This window comes from Chinchilla lanigera, unplaced genomic scaffold (assembly GCF_000276665.1).
Source record: "Chinchilla lanigera isolate Chin_1 unplaced genomic scaffold, ChiLan1.0 scaffold00117, whole genome shotgun sequence".
NCBI classification, from domain to species: Eukaryota; Metazoa; Chordata; class Mammalia; order Rodentia; family Chinchillidae; genus Chinchilla; species Chinchilla lanigera.
Window position 1 is genome coordinate 2,687,592 of NW_004955518.1, and position 10,906 is coordinate 2,698,497.

Here is a 10,906-nt window from a genome sequence, read left to right on the forward strand (position 1 = left end):
TTAAATCTGGTCAAATTTCTAAATCTACTCACCAGGTTACAGGGAATACCAGAGAATGCTGACACTTGCTAAATAAAACCTCAAGGCACCAACCAAATCCAGTGTGGGGGAAATTTATAGGACAACCCATTCACTTTCAGCAAGAGGTATCAAAAAAAAGGAGGTAAATATGACTTAGATGGATGAGACTTAAGAGACATATCACTGATTCTCCACGACCAGCTAGGCCTAGGCGGGGACCTGATTATTCTCTATACCAGCAGTGCTGCTTTTCTGGCCTTGGACTACATTTCCCTTAAGGCACTGCAGGCAGTTCTGTCTTCCCCAGATAAAACTGGCAGCCTCCTCCTATGAATTTGGGCATCTTCTTCCGGTGGTACATGCCAGAATCCTGCATTCCCATCCCTGGTCTGTGCAACAGCCTCTCCTTTGCAACTGTCACTGGCTATTAAACCATTTCTCTCCTTTCCTCTTGACACTCCAGCCGCAGTCAACCTCTTCCCCCATTTTAATGCGCTGGATTAAATCCACAGTACCATTGTGGAGCTAGGTGAGGCGGCGCTGCTACATCCTTTCTACTCCCTACTGCTGCCTTAGCACCAAATGAAAAAGGACGATTGAAAAGGAAGGAATTACCACTGCTGCCACTGAATTAATTTTAACTATATAAAGTTATACGTAGCCTGAGCCATTTTTCAATGATTCCTTAGGCTAGAAGTTCATAAAAGCACACACACAAAAAAACAACAAGTATTTTTTATGGTGCAGTTTTGAAGGTTCATTACAAATATTTTACAAACTCTCTTTTGGCTTTTAAAGATAAAATATGTGATGTACATAAATATATGCCATATATATATATATATATATGTATATATGAGTTGTAAAGCAAAATACAATGTAAGTATCATGTACCTCTTAGCCAGCTTAAGAAGTAGATCATGATCTTTAACCTTTCAAATAACAGGTGGTGGGAGGACTCTCATGGTTCCTGCTGCCTGGTCAGGCAGCCTTGGCTTGGTGAGGCTGACAGGCAGGGAGGTGAGCAGGCGGCCAACAGCCCTCAGGCAGGTGCCAGCCCCCAGGTCCTCCACGACATCCCCTCCCCACATCATGGCCTTCGGCGTGTCGCCCTGCAGAGGGACAGCACAGCACACCCACAGGGTCGGGGTGGCGGCAGTGGACATGACTCCCACAAGGTCCCAGTAAAAAGCCTAATATGGTGGAGTCAAAACTGGAAACAAAAATTGCCATCAGCAGATGGGCTCGTGAACGGTTTGTGGTTCATCCGCACAGCTGTGTGAGGGCTGAACAAAGCAAGGGTGTGCATGAAAGGGTTGTACTGATGGAATATTCTCTACAAAAGACAGGAAAACTGCATGCTGAGTGCTTAAACTTTCCTGCATTTAGGAAGAGCAGTCTTCACTGGGGACACAAACTACATGGGCTGCTTAAATGCAAGGACAAGAAGCGATTACAAATGGCCGCAAGGAAGATTCGAAGTGCTGTATGTGTTCACCATCCTCAGAGGGTGATGGTTCCTAGGGTCTTCAAAGACTGTCACGCAGTCGCAGCGTGCTGTTCCACCTCACTCTATGTCACAATACTGAACGTTAATTGAGTACATTAGCTAAGAATGAGTAATTTGTATGTACCTCAAAGCTGCATATGGGACCACCACCACCACCCCAGAGGTTACAATTTGAAGCCAACATTTCTATCTCTTAAAGAAAATTATTCTAGAAATTTCTGGGATGTCTCAGTATTTTTTAGCTGAAAAGACCAATCCAGAAAGACAAGTACCCTAAATTTTCACAGATCTCTAAGTATAAATACCTAGCACTGTATCTTTAGAGAAAATGGCTCCTTGTATATGGAAAAGACGTCTCAGCACTGTACCCACCACACACAAAGTGTCAGTACACGTATGTTGCTTTAAAAATGAAAATATCACCAATGCCTAATATCACAGAAAGCTTTCCTAGTTTTTCTTTTGCTGTTTCTAAATCACACACTTAATCAAATGGTACCTGAGTATAATCCAAGCATTCTGGACAGCTCAGGCAAGAAGATCACAAAGTGGTCTCCAACCTGAAAAATTTAGTGACTGAGTGAGTGATACACTTAGTGGGTTCTGAAAAACATCTCAGAGGATGTGTAGTTCAGTGTGAAGATGCAAGGTTCAAGACCTAGTGCTTCAAGGCCAGTGTGGTAGCACATGCCTATAATCCCAGCAAACAAGAGGCTGAGGCAGGAGGGTTGCTGTGAGTTCGAGGCCAGCCTGGGAGCATAGTGAGTTCAAGGGCAGCCTAAACTACTTAGCAAGATCCTGTCTCAAAAAAAGGAAAAAAAAAACAAAAAAAAAACCAGTACTGCAAAAGTAAAGAACTAATACAGTAGTTAGGTAGATTATAGATTAGATAAAAAGATACATAGATAGACACTTACATAAAAATAAGTAAGTAGTCACTGATTTATTTAGTTTGAAGAAAAAGATGGGCCATATGTTTTTCTTAAACAAGAAGTGGGGGACTCGGGATTTAGAACCCCAAGACATGGCCTCACTTCCTTGGCAACATGCCCAAACAGAACCCTTCGGACCCTTATAAACAGGCATCACAATCTAGTAACAGCATCTCCCACGCTTGCTTAGAGAAGTCAACAGTGAATGTGCTGAGCTGCTTCCCTGCTTCGAGAATCTATGGCCTCAGGACCCCAGGCACAGAAAGGATCTGTGAAAGATTGAGAAGACAGTTGACTCCATCCAGATGCCACAGGCCACATGGCAGCAGCCACTCAACTGTCACAGACACCCCCTGGAAGGTCTCCCCAGGACTGACCACCAGTGACCTATAAAAAGCAAGGTACCCACGTGACGTCTTCCTAAGCCCAAATACCAATGGCACAGAAACCAGGAAAGATCCTAGGGCAAGTTTCACCAAGCCCAGAAATAACCAGTAGCTCTGGGCACGTCTCCCTAGAGCCAGGCACAAAAAACCTAGAGGGTCAAAGAAGTCCAGCGTGGGAAACCAAAGTCACAGCCACCAGCCCTGGAGAGACATCAGAAGCCTAGTGTACATCCATACAGGCCCAGCCACCACTACTGGAAACAACTTTGTAGGGAGCCTGGCAGCAGTCCGGCCCGTGCAGTCAGTGCAGGCAGTCAGGCCGCACTTGCTCAGAGTCCTTCCTGCCAGTTCCCCTGGACAGCAAGTCCTTCTATGCTCCCTTCTTCCCCACACCTCTACCTGCCAGGCCCTGATTATGGGAAGAGATAGGACAAGTGAGACTTTCATCTTCTTCGAGGGCCTTTGCAATGAAGTTTGAGATACATGTTCTTTTGGCAATGAACAACTTTTCACCACGATATTGGTAGACCAGGAGGGAGACTCAGGTACTGTATCATCTCAGTTGGAGTTAGAAGAACCCGTTAGGCTTTCCGAGCTAAACAAGGATTCTGAATTCTTAATTCATGCACTGCATCATGAACCCCAAAATCCTGAAATGCCTTGTCCAGAAGATAAATCCATCTATCACAGCGATGGTACCTCTGGAGAAAGCTTTATTGTCATACTTTTCAAACCAAATGTTTTAGCAGGTGCACTCATTGTGCCATCTGCACAGACTGTGTGGGGGAGTTGGATGCCAGATATATAAGTCTATCAGCTGTAAGCTCTTGGTTCACAAGAAGTGCCACGAACAAGTCACAATTGAGTGTGAGCAGCATTCTTTGCTGCTGGGACCCGTGATGCCAATGGATCAATCATCCATGCCTTCAGACCCTGCACAAACATAGTCCCATATAATCCTTCAAGTCCTGAGGGTTGGGAATAAGCAGATGAAGAGAATGAGGCAGTGAACACAGGGAAAGTGGCAGAGCTTCATCCTGTTTATATCTTCAGAACTTTTACCTGCTCTGGGTAATAAGGAGACGAAGTTATGCATAAGTACTGTTGGTTCGATTAAAAAAAGAAAAAGCAGATCACACCCACGCAGTGAAAGTTGTGAAAAAAGAGCTTGTCAACATTGATCAGACATAGACAGAGAAGTATGTTTTGGAGAAGACAACTGATCACCCTTTTCTTGTTGGCCTTCATTCTTGCTTTACGATAGGATGCAGACTATTCTTTGCTCCAAACCAGGTAAACAGAGGAGAGCTAATGACCTTGCTCCAGAAATTACAAGAGGAGGTCATGGTTTCAGTGTGGATTGGTGGACTCTTGGAGCACTAACATTTGAGACGAAGGTCAGAGAGTCTCCACTCCATATTGTTGAGGGCTCTGTTAACCCTGATCAAAACTCAGTTATCTCTTGCAAGTTATTTTGGAAAGAAAAATTCACATACTATATTGTCTATCTTTAAAAGCTGCAAGTGTCCTGGAAAATTTTCTGATCATGGACCCAAAGGAACGATTGGGCTATCACCCTCAAACAGGATTTGCTGACGCTCAGGAGCATGCATTCTCTCAACTTTGACTGGGACACGATGGAGCAGAAGCAGGTGGTCCCTCCCTTTAGATCAAGTATTTCTGGGGAGTTTGGTTTGCACAACTTTGATCCTCACTTTGCTAATGAGCCTGTCTGGCTCACTGCAGATTGTCAGTGTATAGTCAGTTTCTCTCTGGGGTGACAGGTCCTGAGAACGAGATGCCATGCATGAAAAAAAAACAAGAGAGACAAAGTTAGGGGATCAGGGGGTTGCAGGCCCCTCAACTGTAATTGAGACTGAAGCCTCAATTACAGTCTTCTTCACCCTTTTACTGGGATTCAAACAAAAAGCAACAAAAGGGCAAATGGGAGGAATCCTTAACAGGATTAGCAAGGACAATATAACTTAATTATCACAGGAATGAGACTTGACTTAGTTAGCCATCATGTTATCATTCCTTCAGGAATATCTCAGCAAAGCATCTAGTGTCGTCCCAGCAGCTTTCCACAGGGTCACAGGTCCTGCTGTCATTTCCTTTTACACTAATGCTTTTGCCAGACTTCCTCCAGAATCAATCAGTCATATGGCTTGATGAGGCTGAAAGTCTCACATAGGTAACACACTGAAAGGTGAACTATAGAATGTCCTTCTACACAGCAGATGACAATGACATAAGGAGCACTGGTGGATATGAATTTGCAAGTTTTGAGTATATCAATCACCTTGTGATGCATGAAGAAGAGGGTGTCTGATCTCATTTGCAACCAAACATTCTGCTTATGTTGCCACTTAATGCATGGAAAAACTTGTTACTAGCCCTGGACAGAATTCACCATTTCATAGTTGTCTGGAAGGTAATTTTAATTTCTCTTCTTTTGAAGTTGTATTTAGATGTAATACTTCATTCTTATAATCTAGAATAGAGGATATTGAGGGTTTTTTGTAGATAGAGTTACTTTTTGTGATTTGACTTAAATGAGGAGGCGCTTGTTTGTTAACCAAATCCTTTCTTGCATATATTAAGTAGAGATAGAATGTATGATATTTTTCTTGTTGTTTACTCTGCAGGAAAATAACTTGTCTTTTAAGTATAGTGTCTTAACTATGATTGTTCTCTCTGAACCACATTACTTGCATCTTTAGGTCCCAGTTTAAGTAATCTTCAGGGAAATCCAAAAAAAATTAAAATTTTTAATAAATCTACAGAAAATACATATCTTATAGTTCTATCTCCTTAATTAACTTTTCTCTTTAGTAAAGTAACACATGAAGTAGATAGTAGAATTCATTTTAGCGGTACAGTTCTTCAGACTATTTTTATTAAAATTAGAGGTTACCAACTTACTTGAGTAGTTGCCAGGTATAACGTTCTTCTGTTTATTTTAGCATCATTTTATGCAAAGGTCTTGAAAAGTAACTGAGACCATCTAAGTAAATTAAAATGACATACTCAGTAAACTCTAATTTTAGGGAAACTATTTAGGTTTAAATTTAGAATGATTTAAACTTTGTAGGCATTTAATAAATTACCTTTTTATCTATTTTTGGATTCTCCATTCCATTAGAAATGTAACTTTTCCAAAGCTTGTATTCATTGGTCGTCTTTTCTTCAAATAACTAAGCCTGAAAGTAATGCAAACCTCAAAAGAAAATGTTCATATACATTCACATGTTTATTTGAGAGGTGTATAGGCTTCTCTTAATGCCTGGAACTTGTTTTAAAACAAAAAGCAGTATTTATATCATAAACTTATAGAGAATTCTGACATGTCTGAAATATGTTTATATTCATAATCTTTGTTTTAAGCGCTGCTCTTTTCCATAGAGCATTTCAGTATATAGAATAATCACAAAGGGAGTTTATTTACAAATGTATATTACTGAGTCCAGAAGCAGTACAAACTGTTTTTTTTTTTTTTTTTTTTTTTTTTTTTATTTTTCTCCGGTACCGGGAACCAAACTCGCGACCTTGCGCTTTGCCGCTGAGCTAAATCCCCAGCCCCCAGCAGTACAAACTGTGTGCATGGTGAAATATTTTAAAATGGTGTAAGCAGCCAGTTACAACCTCCTGAACATTTTTGAATAGATTTTAAATGAATGATTCATTAGATATGTTCCCTGTTCCCTCCAACAAAATCTTAACAGTTTTCTACTAATAATATACAAATGATGAGCATTTTTCTTTGATGAGGTTTTAATTTTTATCAGGGTGGTCTTTTGTTTTTACATTTTTTAGTAAGATTTACTGTGTATATTTTATGCAGAATTGCATTACAAATACGTTTTTAACTGTGTTCTACTTTTTGCAGTCTTTAAGTGTCATGCCAGTTCTTTTCATATTATATATAAGTTCTCTCAAAATACTAGCAGAATAAGGCAATATACAGTCAGAATGGTTGGCATTTTGGTGTTCTAGGAAATAATTTGTCTTGCATAACCCTGTGGTCAGGTCATTTTATGCATAAGCAGCCTGGATTAAATATCAAGTACTCTGCTTAGTCTGTGCAGGTACATTTACTTTATTAATTTGTTTTGTTTTGATTTTTGCCCTGTAAAATATTGCCTTTGTTATCATAATGTAATCTGTATTTGTGCACATTCTTGTTATATTAAAAATCTTTCAATAAAACATTAAATTATTTTTAAGAAAGAGAGACCTATCACCCAAAGCTACATGTGGGCCTTATTTGGTTCTTCATTTAAACAAACCAGCAGCCAAAGGACATTTTTGAGACAATTGCAGAAAACTGAACATAAACCGCTTACCACTGACATTAAGGAATTTTTGCTCATTTTTTTGGTATTTTGTGTTTTTTTAAGTCCTCTTTTAGAAAAATTTGTTGAACAGCTCACAAGTATAGTAATAAATGTATGAGATTTGCTTTAAAATACTCTGAAATAAAAAGTAGTAATTGATGAATCAAAAATGGCAGAAAGTTGATGACTGTGAAACATGAGTGAGGAGTGCATAGCAGTTCAATGTACTATATTCTTCATTCTAGTGTGTATTTAAAGCTTTCCATAACAAAAGAATTTATGTATACATTTTACATATAATGTGCTGCAGCAGCATGTTGCCTACTCCCCCTCATTATCCCTTTCTTCTTCACTAGAAAGAAAAAAGCACTTCCCCAAGTTTTTCAGTTCTCCAGGCTGCTAATATTCCTTGGCCAGTGGCCCCCTTCCTCTACATACACAGTCAGCAAAGGTGAGCTGAGTCTGTCATCTTGCCTCATTTGAAGCTCCTCAAGCTGCTTGAGGAACAAAATTTATAGGCTATAGAAACACAGTTGAAAACATTTCTATAGAGAATTCCAATTTTTCCAAAATAGAAACAAGTATGAATGGAGGAGATGGGAGAGGGAAGGGCAAGCTACAGTCTAATCTGAAAAGTGGTTAAGAAAGTCTCTAGCAAAATTCTGAACAAAAAAGAGAAATTTCTTGCCCCCTGGTACATTACATGGCTTACATAATCTGCCACAGCCACCTGGGTGGGAAAGAAGTGTCCTCAGTGATAGACAGAGACCGTTCACACTAGTGTGTTAGAAACTATCAGGCCTTTTTTGCTACTCCTGAAGAAACTTACAAATTGTTTAAAGTCCCCCAACATAACTCACTGCCAAATCTTCTGTTTCTGAATATCTTTGACTAAAGATACCTTGTACTTGAATGTAAAAGCAAAAGAGCTTTCCTCTGATACATCGTGAGGTCATAGGGATTAATCTGTTATTAAAGATCCAATTCAAAGTTCCATCATTCCAGGACCAAATGATCCTCCTATATAGTGGGGCTTTCCGTGAAGCTGTGCACATTTGAATTATGGGAGGACAAGGCCAGGGTTTGGTAACCAGCCTCTACTTAAATATACAGTAATGGAGAAGTGCTGAAGGCCAGAACTCATAGACAGAAGGAAAAGAATCCAAGGACGCATACACAGGCTTCCTTTTGTGGTAGGTCACACCCCAACCAATAGGATGAGGGAGAGCTTGGGGACTCTTCAATCAATTTCATTTTAAAGGAAGAAAAGAAAGGAGATTTCTTGCCTTTTAGAGTCATTTTCTTCAGGCTGGATTGCCTAGAGCATTGCCAGGGGAGGTCTGTCAGGGATGCCCATGACTTAGCCCCTTATGTGTCTGTTCTTTCTGCTGCCTGTCTAGCATAATATAGAATGCATCACACAACACTGAAAGTCTGTCACTCTGTGTAATAGCATGTGAAAAAGCATATATACAATATACTATGTATTTCTAATATATAATATATATTTTAATATTGTTTAAAGTGTGCATATTATATATATATATATAATGTTGGAAATACACAAAACTCTTACAGTATAAAGTTCATGCATGGATTTTTAAACTTGTCTCCTTATGTTTTTATATCTTTCAATTTTTCTACAATCAATATATATAGCTTTTATTATCCTAAAAACAGAGATGAATTAAACCAATATGTCAATTAGGTCTCTTACTAAGGAGACCAAAGTATAATTTCTATTTCTTACTCCTTTGGCTTATGATGCTATAATTTCTTCTTATTAATTTCTTATTAATTGGCTTATAATTTCTATTTCTTACTCCTTTGGCTTATGATGCTATCTTTTAGTGAATTAAAACCAAATGATGGATTCTGTGTGGGATGGGGTGAACCTCCAGTTCACTGAACAGTCTGGTCTTTCTTCTTTGGGCCATAGAGGATGTTCCTCCAGGGCCCTCTGTTGGACCTCTTTACGAAAGTCTACACAACCCAGTAAATTTGGCCACAGTACAGGGAGGCCCCAAGCCTGGGCAGGACTCCTTGGACCTACGAAGTGTCAGGTGTGAAGCGTAGAGAGTGTTTGCCTGGTGTAGCCAGTTCTGTTTGGCAGGCGGGTGTGGAGGACAGAATGTTCACTGTTACAGAAAGGACAGCAAACTGCCTGGCCAGGTGGCTCCAGAGCACAGCATTTTTTCTAACATCAGGCTTCCCAGAAGGTTCCCCTCCCCCAACCCCAGGTATTATGGTGTAACAAAAAGAGCACACCCAAGTCAGATGACTAAACTTGAATCAGTTACCTTCACCTGGATGACCTTGGCAACTGTTTAACTTCATGGACCTGTGTCTTGTCTGTAAAATGGGGAGTTTTAACAATCTCACTGACTTGTTGTGAGTTTTAAAGTAGAGCATGCATATTAAAGAGATTTTGTAACTGTACAGTAGTAAACAAAACCTTGTTATTCTCATAAGAAGACACTCTTCTGCTCCATTTGCCCCACCAAAGCAAGAGCTGACAGCACAAAAGTCACAGCTGGGAGCCACCCGGCCAAGGAAGCCCTTGCCCACATGTGCTGCTCATCACCACCTCTCCAAAACATGGTGCCTTCCAGCAACCACACACTCCTACCGTCCTGATGATGATGGCTGCTCACAGTTGTCTGAGGTGGACATTCTGACGTATGAAAGTGAAAATGATGATACAACTTTGTATTTCCTTTATAGTAGGGAATTCTTAGAATTTTTGTTACCTCAGCCTCCATTTTGAATGTAGGTTTAACTTTCTCATACAGAAGCAGGGCCCAGTCCCACTATAGTTTCTGGGTTTCCACCTCCCGCCAGTCACTTGATGTGGTCCATCCAGATATCTGCCTAAGCAACTGCCTCCTGGTGACCACCCCACTGTGTGACACCTAGATACAACCTAGCTGACTTGCCCCCCTGGCTCCCACGCCCCAGTGCACTGTGAAGATAGGCTTCAGGAGCCACCCTGCAGCCACAGTGTGACTCCTCAGGACCTATGCCTGTCTGTTCTAAACCCACCCAGTGATGGGAAGGGGAACTAGGGAGAGACAGAAAAGGGAGAGGAGGGAAAACATGAAAAGGACTAAGATGTAATATGTACCAACTCCCCTCAATGATTTATATATTATGTCACAAACATGTACAAACAAATAAGTCCACCCATTAGAATGCCCCATAAGTACCCTGCGTGGGTAATGCCCTAAATCCGAAAAGGGCTTCATTCAACTCCAAGCTTCTGTCCTTGTGTCTGGGTTTCTGTCTCTGTCTTTCTGGCTCCCTGCTTGCTAGATGAGCACACATGTCCCAGGTGGTGGGCCTTCACCCCCTTGTCCTGCAGGGCATTCTGCCCGCTTTTCTCTGTAATCTGTACTTAATATACCACTCTGTTACTTCATGTGTTTTGTTGGGCTTCCTCCTCTGTGTCTCACTTGACACACCCAATCTTAATTTCTCCCCTAGTCAGGGCTCTCCTAGACAGTGACCTTCTTGGTAGGGATAAACTGGACAAAGGTCAGACAAGAGCCATTAGCTTCCTGTGAGAGGAAAGTCTGCTCATGGATGAGACACTTGGGCGTTAGGCTGCCCACCAGGAAACAGACATACCCCACAAAGGACGCACCATCCATGAGCCCCTCCCCCAGTGCCACATCAGGGTGCAGCTAGAGCTGCTCTCCTGAGGGAGACCTCAAGATCAGA

General features: G+C 41.1%; 1 pseudogene; it reads left to right on the forward strand.

Annotated features, from left to right (window-relative positions):
- The first annotated feature begins 3,264 nt into the window (after window positions 1-3,264).
- On the forward strand, window positions 3,265-4,998 carry LOC106147094 (annotated as a pseudogene).
- The last annotated feature ends 5,908 nt before the right edge of the window (window positions 4,999-10,906 follow it).